The following is a 21,216-nucleotide window of genomic DNA, read 5'->3' on the forward strand; positions in this document are numbered from 1 at the left end:
TGCTTGCCTGGTCTGGAAAGGACACGTGTCAAATAGGCAAATGGGCCAATCCACCAACAAACACCTGCACTGGGGTGCAGCCACAGGGACTTGGAAATATAGCTTAGCTCATCTGTCACCTGAAAGCACGTCTTCCAGAACACATCTGAGTGAGAAGTTTTAATGACTCTTTTTCAATAGGTTTTAAAGATTTTTATTTTTTAAGTGTTTGCCTCCAGGGATGTGTAAACAACTTTGCTCATCGTCACTGATTAGCACTGCACAAGTATTAACCTCAATAGCCACGCTAAATCACTGTGATCTTTATTTTCTATTAGCTTTTGAGTACCACAGATAACAGACCTTGAGGTGGTCAGAGAAGTGCATGAAGGGAGAGAATTTATGCTTAAAATAATAAAATAACTACAGATACAGAGAAAAACCCCAACTGTTTGTCTGAGCCATTTAAAGACCTTGCACATACCATCCTGTATATTTTATCATAATTTCCAAAGCTTGGAGACAGAAAGAAATACACAGCAAAATAAAATTTCAGAGTACCTTAAAATGGACATCGAGCCTTTCCTAGATAAATTGTACAGGATGTTTTGGGCTGTTTTTCCTTCACTGTCCTGAAGCAAAGGATGCTTTTTCCCCTGAGGGGTAGGGGGAAGAAAGTGTGTTAAGGATCATCTCCAGCCATAGAGCTGGCATTGTGTACTGCAGCTCTTTGTGTACTGTCAGCTCGCTATGACAACTAATAGCCTGGATGAGGATGTGCTATGTTTCTTCACTGATATTGTCAGACAGCAAGGACTTGAGTTTGCACAGTCTTCTGCCACTATTTGAGACTGACAAGATTAAAACTGTTGTGATTTCATTTTGATGGGAACGAGTGCACTGTGCTGGGTATGCTGAAGGAGCAAAGGAAGATGTGCTGTGGTGCAGAAGCTGCTTTCCTAAAGCTGAGCTCAGAAGCAATGGAAGAGGGGGGATATTATTATTTTAATAGCTGCTAATGTATTACATGTTATTTGCATACTGCCCAGTGACATCTCCACGCAGCCAGGTGAATGGGATAACTAAATAAAGAAAAGCATGGATTGCCATATGTAAATTAAGCTATATATTAGCTTAAGAGAACACAGCATGAGAACATCTGAGTGTAACAGGGAAGGAAAGGTCCTCCTGGCTGCAGAGAGCAGAGCTCCACTGGCACATGCAGACACAGCCAGCGGGACCAAGCCTCAGTCCAGTGAGCCATGATGAGCCAGTGGGGAGAAGAAAGCACTAGAGAACCTGAGCCTTGGTTAATCTTTCACTAACATCTGCACTTCTTTGTTCCCAAAAAACTAAATCCAAAATTCTGGGAAACGAATAGAAGAACTCTAGAGAAGTCAACAAGACTTTGAATCAATCCATGTCTACATATGCTGCAGAGTGCAGAGAAAGCTCAGGACTGGTCAGATTTGGTCAATTCCTTTATCTTTACTGTTTCTCATTCCTGTAGCTATAGTGTATGATCTCATGACAATTCTGTTCCAGGTTTCTCTGCTCCTACATGAAAACCTGCATGTTGCTGCCTAAGGAATGGCTGCTGTGGGAAGGTGGGCAGCGTGGGAGCTGTTTCCATGCAAGGAGCCCATGGGAAGGCAGGGCTGTGCCAGCCTGGGCTGCTAGCTTACCAGTGGCCCTGTCCTCACAGACAAAACTACAGCTGCCTGAAGCTTCCCTGGGCACTTATTGGGTAAATGAATGATAATTAGATCAGGAGCATTACTGCAGACCTCACAGGCACTAAACCCAGGGCATTTGTAACAGGCTGTTTAAGTGCCATCTCTCTCTAGAAGCTTACACAAAGAAAGGATAAGAACTATCACAGCTATCAGTAACAGAAATAACGCCTCTTAAAGAGGCTGCAGCTGGGTTGTACATTTGGCCCTACATGTCCCCACCTTCTTCTCATACTAATATTTTGTGCAAGAATTCTTCTGTGGGCTCAAAACTGCTCACTGCAACAGGAGATGCTCCGATACAACTGCCCCAGCTGAGGAGCATTACAGTGCCAGCAATATTTCTCTGCACAGCTTGCAGAAACCTACTTTTTTTCCTGGTTATTTATTTATTTATTAGCTCCTAAGACTACATTAGTGCCTAAGAAAACCAAATCTATACTGCATTTATCTCGATACATTTTTTTCCTTGACAAATGGTCTGCAGTTGTTAGAAAAGCATGCGGACTTCTGGAGAATTGAGAAATTGGCACTGGCAAGCTGCAGTAAAAAATACAGTTTTCTCTATGCTGATTTTTCAATATTTAGTGTGTATTCAGAATACATCCTCAATGCCATGCTATGCTCTACAGACTTGATATATGATTATACAGCTGTGACTAAGAAATGATGTATGAAATAAAAATCCCCTAACAATGCATTGGGAATAGAGGCTCTGTAAGCTACCGCATGCACTCATAGCTGCTGCGTGCTGCACTTGGAAATAAGGGAGCCAGTGCACTTCAGCAAGAATCCAAACACCAACTCTATTAAAAACCTTTCAGAATACACAACCAGCCTCTTTAATGTGCATTACGCATTGTAAGATAAGGCAGAACAAGAGAGTCATTTGGGATCTTTGTTCAACCTGGGATAGCAAGGTGCAGGGTATCCATTCTAATCCTTGCAAAGGACCAAACGTCCACGGCTCTGTGCCAGCAGCACCTGGCCAAGCACAACCCCTCCATGCTGCACAGCATCCACCTGCGTGCTGCAGTGCCCACAGCAGCGGCAGTGCCTCATCTGCTCATAGCCTAACATACAGAGCAATAAGGAATTAATTTCACTGGGACTGCTGGCACGTTACTGCCAGTTTTCTAACTTGGGCTGTCAGAAAAAAGAATCACAGAATGGTCTGGGTTGAAAGGGAGCTTTAAGATCATCTACTTCCAACACCCCTGCTATAGGCAGTGATATCTCCCTCTAGAGTAAGTTGCTTAAAGTCCATCCAGCCTGGCTTTGAATGCAGGGAGAGGGCATTCAACAACCTTGAAGCATTCAAAGCCCCACGCTGGATGGGACTTTGAGCAACATTCTCTAGACTAGATGACCTCTAGAGATCCCTTCCAACCCCTACAATTCTGTGATTTTAGTTGGAGGAATAGTTGAAGCTGCCCATGTAAGCTCTTACTTCCTCAAACAGTTCACCCATACAGGAGTCATACTTTCTCCTGTGTAGTCAGCACAAAGCAGACCTTGTGTTGTTAATGTTTACCTGAATCTGCATTAGCTATGTTTTTTTTGCTGTTGTTTTTTTTTGCTACTGGGAGCTCAGCTGCCGTTGTGCAGAGCCAGAAAGGGGATGTGATGCTGGGACTGCTTCAGCAGGTGCACATTTTCTCCATGCCAGCAAAGGAAGAAAATTTTAAAAACAAGCATTTCCTAATAGAGTTTTTTATAATTGTATTGACATTGTTTTGATGGATGTGATTCTAAAATGTAAATAAATCTAAAAATTAATAGGTAGGGCTGCTGCACAGACGAAAAAAAATGTGTCCAAGTGGGATTGGAAGGGAATAAGCAGATCTACGGTGCTACTGTGTGGTCTTCATACAACAATGGAGACATGGCTGGATGTTCAGCAGTGATAAAAATACCAAACTTTAGTAACAGCTGCTTATGAGAATAGAGAGTTTATATATAATTCGCACCAGCAAAGAGCAGAGGAGAGGACTGTGAAAAATGATTAAGTTAGGAGTCTGAGCTGAGTGTGGACATTCAATGAGATGGGCATCCATGGAGACATTCAAGACCAGCAGGGATAGAATCTTGGGCAGCCTGATGTAGCAGGAGGCAACCAGCCCATGACAGGGGGCTGGAACTAGATTATCTTTAAGGTCACTTCCAACCTAAGCCTTTCTGTGATTCTATGATTCTATATATCTCTGCTCTGTTCCAGGATGGGCAGCAGTGGCCCAGCACAGAGCAAAGCAGCGGAGGTGAGGGCTGTGCCTTGCTGCCACCCTGGGCACAGGCCTGGTACTCCAACACAGGCTCCAGCTTTTTTGCCTGCAGATTGCCAAGGAGAATGAACAATTTAAAAGCTGTTGGTTTTTGCTAATGGCACACTTGGAGCTCTCACACAGCTCAGAGAAATGGCCAAGATTTTGGCCTTTGTTCTTCATAAAAAATCTATTAATTCAAAATCAGAGGAGACAACACTAATTCTGCAGAGCCATATGGAGGCAGATTGGCTAAGCTTCTTTCTAACAGAGAAACTTCTGATCCTTATGCCCCAGTAGCTCCCAGCCCCTCTAGGCTATTCTCTGCAGGTTTCTGAAAGAGGTTTACATCTTCTCAATTCCCTCACATCCTCTTCCTCTCATGTCAAACTGCAGACCATAGAGTGGTACTCTTGGCAATACATTTATAATTTTACTTTCAGACGTACACTGCTAAACTGATGAGAACTCAGAACCCGGCAGCTCCCACAGCTATCCACTCCCATTGCTGCTGGCAGTCAGTGTATCCTTCAAAGCACCCTGGAGACCAGATCTTCTCCCCCCTTGCCATTTTCCTCTCTCAAATGGCACAGAGCATGCTGCACTGTGGGCACACTGCCTGCTTACAGGAATATGACTAACATTACAGGAGCCAGGGCAGTCAACATTTGTTTGGGGTTAAAAATAAAAATCCCTATTACAAACTGTGATATTGTAATGATAAATTACAAATGCTGGTAAAAGAACTGGTAAAAAGGCCAGTCTTCTTCATTTTATTATTTTAATATCACTCAGAATTAGGCATCCTAATTCTGATGAGTTATGGAATAATAGCCATTAGTTACTCCATTAGGAAGCTATTACTGCGTGCCATTGTTGAATTCTAATTCCCTAAAAGCTCTCATATAATGTCTGTATGCATGCAGACAGAGCAATGGTATGTGAAAGAGCAGCACAATAGTCAGAAGGAGTATGATATTAACACAATGATGGGGATCTATGGTTTTGGGCATTTCTGGCAAGTCTGGTAGCATAGGAGCTTGGAACATGAGAAATCAAAAATTGAAATTCTTGTTTCAGCAGTATGAGGATGTACATGACTGAGAAATGCTGAATCAAACAGCCCATTAAATACAATTTAAAAGAATAATAAAAAAATGCATGCAGGAAATCTGACCCTGTAATTCTCCAAGAAGTTTATGCATACAATACGTAGAACACACAGGAAGCACAGCGACAGTCATGATCCAGAAATTATAATGCAAATACTGGGATGAGAAGGAAATAAAAATTCACTGGGGGGTTTCACCTGAAACAGTGAAACACATTTTTAATCAGAAATCAAGAAACAGCTTGTCAGTAAGACCAAAAACTGGCGTCCAGTGAAATGATAAAGAAACACAGAACAGAGAACTAAATCAAAATGTGTGTGGGGTTTGGGAACATCTTCATGAGGAGTGTGATGTATGAGTGTCAGTCTCAGAAAAGAACAGCAAAGTGGTAAAGGGAGCAGAGACTTCAGATTTCTCAGTGTGTCCATTTTGTTACAAAAGATTTGCATGCTTCATTTCAGTCATTATTTAAACATTGCTATTTCTGCAAACATGCCACACTGAGATAAGGTTTCATCCCATACCACGTCAAAATGAAGATTGGTGCAGAATGTTGGGAAGAGCCTTTACTGAGGTAACTGTTTATTAAGGTGAGGAGGAATTGAATTTGAAATTCTTAAAGAAAGACAGGCAGAGGCTGAAGAGGGAGAGATATGTTACATTCCCTTTAATCATGGGATTTGCACAACATCAGTACAGTTATGATCTAAATAAAGTTTCTAGAGTCATCAGGATATTATACTGTAGCTGCTTCATTTAATCTAATGGTTTCCATTTAGGTAATTTTCATGCATTTTAATCTATTTAATGATCACCTTCCCTGGGTTGATTCAGTCTCTTGATTTTCCTCAAACTACATATATTGTACTTTATCTGCAAGACTTGGGATTCCAGACAATGATATGCAGAGAAAGACCTCAAACATTCAGTAAAGACACTATTTTGCACTTTTAACCCATTTAGTCATGCTACTGCAGTAATATAGAAAAGCCTACACTTAATTTCAACTTGTGAAAAAACAATACTCAGGAGATTTACTGAGAATGAACTTGACATAGATTTTAGTTTATTTCACTCTAACAAAAACTGATCAAATTTCAGACAACAGCACATGGAAACAAGCAGGAAGTGCAATTCAATATTTGAGAAATCTGAATCCTGCCTGCAAGCTCATTGAGGCTCAAGAAGGAGAGAACACGCTTAGCAATGACCACCCTTTCTTGCCTGGCATCCTGGATGGCCCTGACACAGCACAGCAGCACCCCTGACCCCAAAACACCAACCAACATGCCCGAGGTCTTATATCACTCTGACACATAAACGACTTGTTTGAATACACAAAGTGAGGGAGCAGCACAGCACCAGACATTTTAAAACTAATTAGAATGCTGAGTTGCTACAACTGCATGTGCAAATGAGGTAATTACAAATGCAAATGACTAATTACGTTCACCTGTTTGTGCAGTTACCCAGTTCGTATTGGGCAGTTGAAATAATTGTGTGTGCAAATTAGACACACAGCTGGATCCAGACTTTACACTAGTGATTATGTACAGAATGTTGGGTGAGGATTCAAAGGAGTTTTCAGTTATGGCTTTGCACTTCACAAACACAGCCATGGACATGATATACATCCCAAGGTACCTGAAGTTGTTTGAGTAGTGCAATAATCTGAGGGATACCAGTAAAGACAGGTTTCACCCTTTGTATACATATGAGGCACTCCAGGAAAGGAAATATTTTGCTGATGTTATGAATGGAAAGTTGAGAGGAAGCTGCACCAAATTCTGAATGTCTGGATAGATTTAGGTATTAGGAGATAATGAGATTGGGAAATTCAGACCATAAAATGTACAATAATTAGAAACTCAAAATGTCTTAGGTAAGTTTTACAGTCCAAATAACATGCAGAGGTCTACAGATCTGAACAAATATGGATGAGAACCACAGCAGGAAGGCAGACACACTTAGCAGATGATTTAGGGGACCAAAAGTAAATGAGAAAATGTCTGTCACACATATAGCATACATGCATGGCCAAAACTTGAATTTTAAAGTGAATGTAGGCTGTTGTTGTAGACTTCCAAAAAGAACATGGTATCTAGCAGCAGCTGAAGGCACTGCTCAGTCCTGTGTTCAGAGAGAGGTCTTTCTGGTGCCCTCCACACTGCAGTTGTTCCTGCAAATGCCATTCTATGATACTATGACCCTTTGGGGTTTATTTCTTTCAGGTAACCATTTTGTAAGCGTATTACAAATATTTATATGCAGTAAATATTTTTAGTGTATCTTAGTGCTCTTAGTATAACAGCAAAAACTCTTCAAGACACACACAGAGCCCTTGGCAAGGCTTTGATTATAAGTGGAAATAGGCAATCTGGATCACTTCTGGACTACCAGTAATAAAACAGCTCCCTTGTTGAAACAACAGAAATGTTTCTGTTTTCTTTTAGTTCCTGCTGATATCCAGTCTCTGACAGCAACAGTAGCTACAGCACATTAATGTTTTACTCTAATGCACTGCAGACAAGGAACTTAAATGAAAAAAAAAAAAGAAAAAGAAAAAGAAAAAGAAAAAAGAAAAAAAACCACCAACAACCAAGTCAGACCTTTTTCCTTAGATCAAACCCTAGCATCAGCAAATAGATGACTACAGAAGACAGTGCCTCTTACAACATCTACTCTAGCAGCTCTGCAACAGAAAAGTGAACAAAACACAGCTCAGCATACACCTTACACATGCCAGGATTGGGTGAAGAAGAAGAGATCTCCACAAAGAGATCTACGCAGCAGCTGAGCAACTGCCTAGCACAGGCCTTGGATAGGCACTGATAGAGCCAATGTTCATCTGAACGCCACCCCATCAGGACAGTTATAGGACATCTAAGGACTACAAGACAGAATTTCACACACCATCTTTGTACTTTCATTATTCCCAAGCAGGGCTCTTTTGGTTGCAAAGATGTCTCAAAAATGTGATCTATAGTATTCTCCTCCTTCCCAAAAGACTACAGTCTTTTTTTGGTTTTGGCATGACAGCATATTTTGCTGTAGGACACAGGGTTATGTTTTAATAGTGAAGCAAGAGATGTATTCTCATGGAATAAACCATGTTTTTAGTACTTTTCTTTCCACTCAGTCTTTGAAAGGCCTGGAGAACTATTTGATCTCTGCATTTCCCTGAGTTTTTTGGTTTTTTTTTTCTTTTCTTTTTTCCAAACACTGCAGAAGAGTGACTAGGAGATGTCTCACTGAACGTAAATAATTTTCAAAGACAGCACTCCTGCGCTTACAGTGGTAACTCCCAAAGTGACTGTTCAAGCACAACAACAGACACATATACTCATGCCTTTCTAAGATCAAGTCTGCAATTCTTAATCATACATCATTCTTTACTGTAACTGCAGTGCGGGGCACGCACTTCTTCACAGCTTTTATATGCTGAAGTCACACTGAAACCACTAATGGTACCAGCATCAGAATCTGAACATCAAGTTTTTGCACCCCATGGAATCAGAGTATAAACAGACATGGTTAAACTATTCAAACAGAGAATATATCCAAGCTGAGAATAAGTACGAATGCTTAGTTTTGGTCATTAAAACTATACAGAGTGCAATTTTTCATACAGGAAATCTTTAGAAATACATTACCAGTGGAAAAGATAAACTAAAAGAAAAATATCCTTCCTATTTTGAAGACTTGAATCTATGAATCTATGACTTTGTATAACAGAGCATATCCACTTCATAGAATCATTAAAGTGGGAAAAGATCTCTAAGATCACCTAGTCCAACTTGTCCACCTGCCACCAATATTGCACAATAAGCCATGTCCCTAAGTACTACATCTACCCTTTCCTTGAACGCTTCCCTGAGCAGCCTGTTTCAATGCCTAACCACTATTTCTGAGAAGAAATTCTTCCTACTATCCAATATGAACCTCCCCTGGCTCAAGTTGAAGCTGATCCCTCTTGTTCTATCGCTAGTTACATGGAGAAAGAGGCCAACCTCCACCTCACCACAACCCTCCTCTTGAGCATTTTTTTTTAATTGGTCTGATCATTAGAGTCACTTGTTTCTTAAAACAAATGTTCTTTCAGAACAGGAAAACATTTTAACTCTACTCTTAAATTGACTGCTGAATGCCAGAGAAGTTGAGATGTGTGAGATTGCCTGAACATATCTCCAGGAAAAAAAGAGGGAGTTAATAGAGTTTGCTATACAATATGACTGCACCTCTGAGACTTACAAAAGGGTAAGTACCCACACTTGTAACTACTAACCTAAAGTGAAGCTCACTTAGTTTAATATAAACTTTAATGGCAAGAACATCATCATGTTACAGAGCATATTTTGAGTTGCATATAAATTAATTTACAAGACAGATCGGGATATCTCCTTTGTCTGGAAATATTATCAGTAAGGAGAACAGAGGGACTAAGTTCCATTCTTTACTCTTAGAAAATGTTAACAGGTAGGTTAGATGTTTTAACAAATACTGTTTTAATGAGACATCACTTTAATGCCTGCTGCTGTTAAGGTCACACGTGTTCTGTGTGTCTACTGCTCAGATTTCTTGCCCAACAAGATTCCTTATTTTTAATGAAGCAGCTACATGAAATTGTCATTTTTTTCTTTCATAATTGTTCTCAGTCTTGGAAGACTCATGGCATCTAATGATCTCTTCTTACCAATTTTGGAAGTGAAGAAAACCTGTAGACTACAGGACAAATGACATCCTCCAATAGGATGAGCAGGTGAAGAAAAAGAAAAGCAAACAACTAAGATTCTGGATTGAATTAATTCAGCCAGAAAAAGAAATACAGTCCCACTATTGAACAAGAAATCACAAATGACATAGTTTCAACTGGCTGCCGCACAGGTGAACCAAAGTATCACCAAGAGGAGGATGAATTAATCTCTGTCTGATGTAACACCACAGAAATCTCACACTTCCCATGCTTGGCAGCTACACCGAGGGATTCCTTTGTGGGCAGAACAACCAGGGTGGATCTTCTGCACCACAGCAAAGAAAAGAGGGAACCTGTCAAAGTGAGATGCAACATAGTGGCCTGGGAAAATAGTATCTTCTTGACGTCAGTATAGTTTGTACCAAACCCAGGTAGGACAAAGTAAAGTAAGAATGGCACAACCTACAGCACAATAAGTTCAGCATGAATTGCTGCTAGAGTCTGATTAGTTCTAACTGCTTTGTGAAAATAAGAAAATTTTCCTTACTTCCACTTTAGTGTGAAAAGAGCAGAGCACAGTTCTCCATGGCTCTAATGAAGTACTAACTACAACAAGATTTTGGAGTTTTGAAGTGAGAAACATTTCATTAAGAAATGTCTTGCAGCAAGAAGTACTAACCATTTGACCATATGCTAGATTTGCTCTTTTCTAATTTTTCTCTTTCTCACTACTACTTTAAAAAGATTATGTACATTGCATATTTTAGAAGTTCAGTGACTTTCCAGACATTGTGAAATGTGTTTCTCAAAATTGTTACAGAAATTCTTTCATCATAACAATTCACACTGAAAAGCACTCGAAAGCACCTTTCCTGTATTCTAAGTAATTTAAAGTGCCCTTTCAAGTTTTCATTTGTTAGAAATAGACACTCCACTCAACTTAAACCTTTTCCTGCATCGTTCCCAGGAACTGACTCTTTATGAGAAGCAGGAGTTTCCTTTTGAACATCATTTATCAAAACATAACGATACCTTGCTAAAAAGGTAATAAAACCAAAGAATTAAACAAACAATCCCACATTCTCTATCATCCAAACATAAGGAGGAGAGAAAGTAGCACAAATCAGTTCTGTTCTACTAAAATGCTAATTTTTGTATTGGACATTGGGTACATTCTTACTCATTCCTCAGCAGTGTCCTTTAAGAGTATACAAAGAACATGCAGACATAAATAAGCATCTTCAGAGATTCGCAGAAACTGGCACTGGTACAATTCTGCCACATCATTATCAACTCACAAGGCTTCAATCCCTCTTGCTCAGAGCCACACTGGTGGGAGGGCTCATCATTCTCATTTTTTTGTAAAACTGAAAGCATGGTTTGCTGTAGTTCTCTGCTGGCCTTTTCTAAAAACCCAGACTCCAAAGCTCTAATTTGTTTTTCAGTCTATCCTGACTTTATCCCAATTGCTTCTTTTTTTCCTATTGATTCCACTTTTCTACCTTCCTTCCTATTCAGCAGAGGAGCATACCAGCATGTATTCTTGAGTCTATATATAACATGCAGGCTATATATAGACGTGCACATAGACAGTTTGGAAAGCAGCCCGTCCCCTTAACGAGCATAACTGCTGAGCATTTGGAATAAATATGACGTAGACCTGAGTGATCCTAGAGTGCTACAGTTAAACAATTCCAACCAGGATGAAGCATATATACTCTGCATACATCTGGCCTAAATAACGCGGTAGCTGTTGAAAGGCTGCTCATGACAGCATCAGCACTCCTCTCTCCTGGCAACATGGGCTGTGTGAGAAGACTAAAGCTGCTAGATGTGAAATCATTTAATCTATAGCTACAAATAGATCAGTCACAGATCTTTTAGTGTGTTAGCTGGACTGCATTGTAGTGGAAATTTACCTTCATGCAGTGGAGCTTTTATGAGAAATATTAAATTCTTGTAGAATACTAGTTAAAGATCTGTTCTCACTGCAGCATAGTGCTTTGCTTTCCACAAAAACCTTTGATCCAGGGAAGCTCTAAAACAAGTGCCCCCTGACACTTTGGGTTAAGAGATGTCCTGGAGCCCCACCTTATAACCCGAGTGTTGCTGTGCCTGAAAGCAGCTCTATGAAAACCATTACTGTGAGTGCTTGGAATACCAGCTGTCTCACCAATTGCACCACTGTGTTTTCTCTTCTGCTCTTCATTAGAAAGGGACCAATTACAACACAAAGCAATCCTATACAGCAATGTCTTAAAGCATCAAAGGACCTCTTGGTTTTGAGTAATTCAAGTTGCAAGAGATGATCTAGAGACAAGTCAACAGACAGACTCCCAGTTTCTATACACCAGGATAATTGAAACATCTCTCACTAATTAGCGATTCAAATTATCTTTCTGCAAGGTGCCCTAATAGTACAATATGTCACAATAGCAATATTTGTCATCCCAATAAATGTCCCAAAGGCTAAAGTTGGTACAACCACTGCTGCATATTGAGGACCATCTTACATTGTTCTCACTCTTTCCCCACTTTTTTGTCTCCACTAACATGTCACCAGGTAGGAAAAGCATTTAGCAATGTCACAGAACAAAATTTCCACCTAACAGTTAATTAAATTCAGTTTATCGTAGTTTATTATCAAGGTGCACAGTGTCTTTAAATACCACAGTTACTGTGTTGGATTAATTAATCTCAGCTTTTTAGTGTAAATATGTCTACAGCATGCATGTCTGAAAGATAAAACCCCAAGCTAAAACTCTTTAACAGCATTCCTAAACATAGGTTAGAATAATGGCAAGGACAGAATATAATAAAAAGAGAAAACTAATCATAAATGTAGGTGAGGAGTTTTTTGGTCTTGTTTTTATCATTTCAAATACACACTTCCTTTTAAATAGGATATCTAATCACCAGTATCAAAAGCTGCCTTCAAAAACCAAAAGGAATAACTGAACAGATTGATGATGAGTACTGAAAATACTCCAAGAAATCCCAAGACTTTGCTAGACATCCAATAGTTTTGGTACTCCGAGGAACATATATTAACATAACAAATCACTTGTACTAACTGATCCTCTGAATTACAGTTCAGAATACTTTGAACTCTACATATTTGTTATTTCAGAATATTAATGATATCTACTTTTAAAAACAAGCCAGCCCTAAATATAATGATCAGTATATTCAGACTATTAGTCTTAACAAAATATTCACCCAAAATTATCACTCTGTCAGATCTGTAGAAACAGTAATAGCACAAATGATAAACCAAATGCTATTCCACAATTGGTTTGCTCTGTATAAATATATATTCTTATTTTCTTTTCTGAAGAAGCTACCAGAATTTTCAAAGGTATTGTAGATTTATACTGTAGAAATAATATCTGTGGTATACACATCACAAATATATTCTAATGACAATGCAGCTTATAAGAAATGTATTGAATTCACCATAAAAGAGCTGTATTTATGAATCTGTTTTCAATACAGAATATAAAGGGATTTGTCAAGAAACAGTTGCAGTATCAGTGGTGCAGAAAAACTGCAGTGCTATTTGCTGAGCAAGTTCTAGGACCCCGTTAAGAATATAGCTAGGATTTTTCCACTGCATTGGCTATGACCGTCTCAAACTTTCCTCCTCAGCACACAAACTGTACTTCTTTTCCCCATTATGTAACCAATGTTGTTACTGTTTTAATCTGAAAAAAATGTGAGAAACAGATATTTGAGCTCTGCAGCCTATTTTGCAGACCTTAAAGCTACCCTATCGGAACCTAAGTGCTAAAGGGTTTTTTGAAAGACTATGTGAAGTATAGAGCCAGATTAGACCATCTGATAGAGATTTAGATCACAGTATACAGCTAGCATCTGTGTTTCAATCTGCAAAACACTAATGGAAAAAATTCACCATATTTCATTGTAGAATCCCCTGAACAAACCAGAAGATCCAGCTAAATAAAGATTTAAATCCACTCAGCGTATTCACGGCATACTGATGTCATACACATTTGAAAGGGGGTAGGCAAGAAAAATAATATATTGAACTACGAACAATGTAGGAGTCTATTAATTCATCTTTTCAACAAATCCAGACTCTAGTTCACCATACCCATTTGTTAACCACTATTTTGAGTATTACTGACAGGTCTTGAAACAAATCTGCTATCCACAAACAAGTAAAACTGATTACTGTTTGTAGCACAGCACAAACAGTACAGCATTCCTTTATTAGCTGAGCAGAGCAATATTCCTCCGGAGCCTGTTTGCGATTGTCTTGTGAAGCCAAACATCCTCCCCTGATACAAACCCAGACACAGACACGCAGCCCCACTCCTACCACCTTCTGATGCACACAGAGGCTGCCTCCATTTCCTTTATCAACAAATATACCTTGACACACGATATACCTTGACTAAAATCTGAATTATTTAACAACTCGTGGTACGAAGCTGTGTGAAAAACATGCACAAGCCTCGGCATTTCTCTGACAAAAGCACTGTTGGTTTCAATTCGTGCTCATTAACACAGTGTTGAATCGCTTTGTACCTGTATGTTAACTGCTCATGGTCAGCCTAACCTGAAAAGAGCCAAAACTTTGATTGCATTTATTTGATGAGTATATCACATATCTAAGACAAATCTAAGAAAGCTGTTTCGGGTACCAGTAGAAGCCCATCTGAGGTAGGGGGAACAATCTGATTTCTCTGCAGGGAAGCTGAATCTGATTCTCCATAAATAAAATGAATAAAATAAATAAATAAACAGGGAAGGACTGAAAATTAATTTGTCAGTGTAAGAGAGAGAGGAGCCATGCTATAGAAGTTCAGAGTTAGAAAAAAAAAATAACAGAAATTGCAACAGGGACAGAAGAAGAGGTAGGATAATACAGAAGGTAATAACAGATTGTGGAATAAAGACAAATGTCTTGAGGGCTAGAAACAATAAAGTAATTCTTGAAGACATTTTATAATGCTACAAAACTTAACATAAGGAAAAATACAGAAGCTATAAAAGCAAGAGAAATTGTAACAGGGAGGATAAAGATGAGACAACATAAAGATCAAAGAACATGATGCTTCAAGCAATAGACAGCAATGTCAAAGATTTTCCAAGCTCTGAATAAGTAAGAAAAAAGTTAAAGCTTGTCTCTGAACTGACCCATGCTTCTCTGAACAATAATAACTATTTTTCCCTAGATAAGTTTACAGCAATGAGAAACTGAATTGCAAGGTAAAAGCCTGTTACAGCATCCTACACTTTTCAGGTACGAGCAGCTGAAAGCAGCTCAAAAGCCTTCTGAAATGGCTGACTACAGCAGGTTGTAACGTGACTCAAGAGAAGCAAAAGCCTCAGGCAAATAAAACAGTTGGTAGTAAATATCCATCTTTGATGCTTAGTCCACCCCACTGTGTGGGCCAAAGGACCTCCATAGTGACACTCCAGTGAGTGCTTCACCATCCCATTTCTGGCCTGAGCTAAAACACCAATACAGGCACACCTGGGGATGTTGCATTTAGGAGTTCACAGACCACTGCAGAGGCAAAGTCCATTGCACTCATGCGTCTGCACTGAATATTTTTGCCTGTGCACACAGTACAAAGACACATGCCATTACAGGATATACCATTATATTAATTCTTAGTGTATCATAGACTTTTTTTTTAAAAGACAAAACTTCAAAACACAGAGGACTCAGGCAATGACAGCTGTAAATCTATTCATTCAATCAAATGAAAAGTGCTCCCTTAAAGATTTCTCTGTGACACCATCTTTCAGAAAGGAGACCTTGATATCATTCCTCCAAAAGGTCATCAGGATCTTAATTTCATCTTTAGTTTTACAAAAGAAAGAACCTTCCCACAGGAAGAGAAAGGGGCCAGATGAAGTGCCCTGGCATTAAGATAAAATCAGGTTGTACAATGACTGCTTCTGAGAGTTCGTGCTTCTGAGAGAATATTTTATTGCCTAGCATTCCACATTGCCGTACAAACACTGCCACCTACAAGAGTTACAAAACAAAAGGTTAAAGAAGTGAATTAGTGTGGGCCCAGAAGTTCTTCAGTAGTGAGGAAGATGTTTGATCATACACTTTGGCTGAACTTCTGCAAGAAAATCCCCGGTATTTATTCAGCATCTATATGATGCCATACATAAATCAACTGCAAATCTAGTCACGATCTGGTAAGCTGTCCAGCTCCTTCACTAGCAGGTCTATATTGCAGACTGAATGCAAATACACTGCATGCAATACATAGATCAGAACAAAAGGATCATGACCAAGAGTAAATCCTAATTTTCTGGTTAAAAAAAAATATACGTTTTATTTTGAATTTCACATAATCATCAGAAAAGCATCACTAGGCAACACAACAGAGAACAATACCTTTTGTACAGAATTTCAAGTGAGTTTTTTGAAACAAACATTCCTGGAAAGGACCATCTGAAGGACTGGGGAAATAGATAGTGCCTCACACCTGCTTGCTTTTTTTCTGCAAGGCAGCAATCATATTGTCCTTCGTAGATTTGTCAACCCTACAAGAGTACATTTCTGTACAAACACCTTTGGTGAGACTTCAAACTACACTGCAGTAAAAAAAAAAAAAAAAGACAAATAAACAAAAAGATAAAAAAAACCAAGTATTTTTTCTTTCACACATGAAAAAACCTCAGCAGACAAATATATCCTTCCAGATTCATTATGTTATGGGTCAGAGTTAGGAGGAACACTGGGATCAGCTGTTGAGACATCACATGATACTTGGCCGTATGTGATGTCAGTGTGGGGCTGATGATTAATCACAACTGAGTCAGGTTCATTTTCCCTTAAAAGGGAAGACAACGAGTTTATCAGTTTTAATAACATTGGCAGATACTCCGGACTGGTAAAACAAAGCTGCGATATCTCTGGTACATGACCTGAATTTGAATGGCTTTCTCTTTAAGAAAGCAATTGAAGCCAAACGATATGCTTATCAGAAATAAAGTATAAAATATCTAAGAAAACAAGAATTTTTGAAACTTCAAGATACTGGAGATATCTTTGTTTTGATACTGAAGATCTTGCATAGGGTAACATCAATCACACAGGAACAGAACCCAAACTGGGTGATTATCCTCTGATAAGTAGTGCTAGTTTAAAACTATGAATTTCACACAGATACAGCACTGATCTTTTCAGTCAGACACTGGGAGAACTGGTAGCATCCCCCAATATTTGTTTCTCTACTAAGCACCTATTTTCCTCCCATACTGATTTCTGCATAAATGTCCTCTCTCTCCTACTATCCCCTAACATCAGTCACAGCATTGCAATACTACGCATTAGGAAATAAAAATGAGTGGATTGAAACCTTTTAGGTCATGTGGTAGCTGTGTTGCCCTCATTGGCCAAAATAATAACACATAAGTGTAAGTTCTATTCTTGATCAGCCATTATATTTTTAACTTTCTTCCATATCATTTTGGATATTTTACACTGGAAAAAAAATTCCAAAGGGAGATATACACAAAATATTCTGTTGGACTAAAGGAAAGCTACACGAAATCCATACTGTTTATGCAACATTGCATAATTTTGCATGTTAAATTTGTACTTATCATTATACTTTGATTTTTAGAACTGCTCCTGTTTCATTATAATTTAATTTTTCCTTACCTTATCTACTGAAGATGTAAGAGATGATTATTTGATTACATACACAGAAGCACCCATGCAAAATTGTCATAGATAAAGATATCGTGTAAGTTAAAAGGGGGGATAAACTACCAACATGTACTGGGCAGATTGTTAACATGAATTGAAAAAGAAGAGGGAACAATATTGAGCTTCAGACACAGCTCTGAAACCTCATTTTATAGGAAATTACCTGGAGGTTCAGCATATACAACTGATGCCTTTGTAATACTTCAGTTTTGTGCTGAGAGAACTACACATTTCTATTAACACTAAAATTGTTTTTTTTATTAATAACACTCAAGACAGAGCATAGCTGTTTGTTCACAGCATTAGCAGATTTCACTTGCAGTTGTGTAAAATATTTAGGGCTAATCTGATAGAATCATCTCCCCCTTCAGCATCTCTACCCAAAGCATTTATAAAAACAGCAGTGTCAGGAACAAGAGACACGCACGACGGAAAACTCAACGTTCATTCTCTTTGCTTTCCATACTGCCAAGTTATTCAGTGACTGTGCATATTTTATAACCCGCAGCCTCAGTATTCTAGAATGTCTTAAAAACCATGTCAATTAAGTTGCACCCTGCTGATCTTTTGTTTCAAAAACATATTTAGAAATATTTCTTCACACTACAATAACTTGAAGCACTTTCAACACACAGGTTTTGACTACAAATGTATGTGTTTGAGAAGAGAAGGCTTCAGGGAGATCTGACAGCGGCCTTTCAAAAGCTAAAAGACACTGAAAGGAGGAAGGGGACAGACTCCTAAGCAGGGTCTGTTGTGACAGGACAAGGGGAGATGGTTTCAAACTAAAAGAGAAGAGATTTAAATTGGATATAGGGAAGACATTTTTTACAATAAGGGTGGTGAGGCACTGGCATACGTTGCCCAGTGACATGATGGAAGCTCCATCTTTGGGGACATTCAAGGTCGGACTGGATGAGGCTCTGAGCAACTGATGGAGCTGTAGGTGTCCCTGTTCACTGCATGGGAGTTGGATTAGATGATCTTTTAGAATTTCTTCCAACTCAAACAATTCTGTGATTCTATGATTCTTCTCCTGCCCTTCTCACTCCCACTAAGGGCTGATTCTGAAATCTTTTTTTCAGTTACACTAAAAATCAACATTTTATTGCAAAAGTTCTGAGGAGCTCTCAAGAAAGGTCACTTTATTTTTTTTATTTAATTGTTATCTATGGCTACTGCCATAAGCACTTGATAAGAAACTAACTTCACACTAAGAAAAAGCTATTCACCAGATAGAATGAAACTCAACAGGAAGAAGTTTATCAGGACCTGGCCTTCTAGGAACAGCTGTTGTACTACTGCCTCGATGCAGAGCAATGTCATCACAGTGGCACTGATTCATTTTGAATGTCACTGCTGTAAAATGCCAGCACTCGAGCCTCTGGACAGACTCTCCACTAGTGTAAATCAACATAGCTTGGTTGACTTCTGTGGAACTACAGTGATCTAAACCAATTGAAAATATACCCTTTGTGGTAAGCCTTCATTCTCAACAGGAAAAAAAAAAAAGCCAGCTCTGCACAGCACAGTGAGGTTTTGCAGATTCTCATCCTACTTATTATCTACCAGTGCAGCTCTACTGCTGTTAGCAACAATGAGGACGACAGTACAAACCCGAGTCACGACATTCCTGCACCATGTTAAAAGTCTCACTCAAAGAGGAGTTTGATGACACAGCAGTGAAATCCCTCTGGCTGGTATAGACTGCGGCGATTGTTAACACCACTGCATCTCCAGTCATAGCTAATAACAAGTAAAAACCTGCTGGAGGAGACAAGGCCAAAATGGGGCTTTAATCAGGGCTGCTGTCAGGTCTGTATTACTGGAAGCTCCCATGGTACCCAACTCTGTAAAAGATAACATAATGAATTTTTGATGTGAACAGTACCAGAGAAGTGGAAGTAGCATTAAGAACACTCCCTTTAACTGCTGGATGCTCCCAGCATCTCCTGCTGTAACCTTTATTCATGGTACAGCCAAGCCATTCCACCTGCAACCAGGCTAGGGTTTCTAAACCTACAGATACTTCAGCTTGAGGAAATCTAAGTGGAAAAAGCAGATTAATTCGCTCTTCAAAATGGCATGAACTGACCATAGCATGCATGCTGAGAACAATAACAGCAGTAAACAAAATTAAGGTTGGATCAGAAACTAACAATAATATTTTGACAGCTTCCCTTTCTGCATTTATGCCCTGTGGCTCAGAACCTAAGTGATCCTACTGAATTTTATTTTGCGTTTCTTATATCTGTACACAGAGAAATCAAGGAGATTGAAATGATATTCCTATCAATTATGCTTCATATTTAACTGTTTATATGAAGTTCCTTTATTCATCTTTGTGTAAATAATACTACAATTGTAAGATGTTTCCTATGTAAAAAAAAAAAAAACCTCAAGGAGGAGTTTCATCTACATGTAGAAAATACTACCACATAGAACTCTGCTTTTAAATGCAACAGTTACTGGAATTTGTCCTAATACCCATCCCTTCCAAAAAATTCCAAAATGCTTTTCAGAAATTAAAGTTCTCAAGTATAGTAGCTTCACGTTGTTTTTCAAATAAATTTAATATATGACTCAAACTGTATCGCACTGAGCATAACCATAGCATTTAGCTCAGCTTTTTGTCCTCCTATAACCTCTTTCTGCAAAAGAGAGAGAGGGAAAATGTCTTTCCAGAACTCGTTATGTCATCTTCCCTCGCACAGACACAGCAATATTCCCACCTCCTCTGCTTTTAGGAGCTCTGTGGCCTTTTACCTACACAAATTACTGTCTGTAACCTACAGTGAACTAAGCTGAATGTGACATTTTTAATTCCTTTTCTAATTAACCTATTTGCATGCATTTCAGTAATTATACAGCTTTGCATACCTAACAAGAAACATCCCGCTGTGTCACGCCAACAGTCCATACATTGCAGCAATCTGTCTTTACCAGTGACCCAGGAGCTGGTATTTAGGGAGAGCACAGAAACTCGGCCACTGTCTATGCACATTCCATGTTCTCCATCACTCCCAGCCTCCAGATGCAGGTGAAGGGGGAATATGCCTACTCAGTCCTCATCGCATCTCTTCTGTATCTCCAGTTCGAATATTCATCTAATCTGTTTTTGAAACTGCTGATATTGCTCATCTCCCTCCTATGGCTTCATCCAGTAACCCCAGGTCTGACTGTGGAAACTGCTCTTTATTCACCTTAGCTCCTGTTTTTGTGATTTTGCAAATCACAGTTATAGTCTCTCCCTCAAACCCTCTAAGCAGCCCCATCACTTTCAGTATGTCTTTGTATAGGGAAAGCTTTCCAGCCTTGACCTTTTCACTTACCTACTCTGCTCCTTCTCTAACTCCACTGTATCCTTCCTAAAATGTGAGATCAGGATCACACACCACACTACAATGAGTGCACCAGTGTCTCACATGGTGGAAAAATGATGCCCTCTCTTGCTCTCAGTACGGTTTCTCCAGGTGCCTGACATTTTGTTGGCTTTTTTTGGCTGCCTCTGCTCACTGAGTTGAGGATTTAACGAAGCTGCCAATTTAAGGAAACTTGCCAAGATCATTTTCTGAGCTGTAACTATTAAGTTACTAATTCTGCACCATGTTATCCAGTTGCAATTATTTTTTCATAGAGCACAGTCACCTAACACTAAGCTCCTTTACCACCTTTTTGTACAATGATGCTGTTAATTTTAAAAGAACTCTGCAGCATTCTTGACCATCAG

Source organism: Cyrtonyx montezumae, unplaced genomic scaffold (assembly GCF_038088225.1).
Source record: "Cyrtonyx montezumae isolate F1298 unplaced genomic scaffold, pur_monq_1.0 scaffold_17, whole genome shotgun sequence".
NCBI lineage: Eukaryota > Metazoa > Chordata > Aves > Galliformes > Odontophoridae > Cyrtonyx > Cyrtonyx montezumae.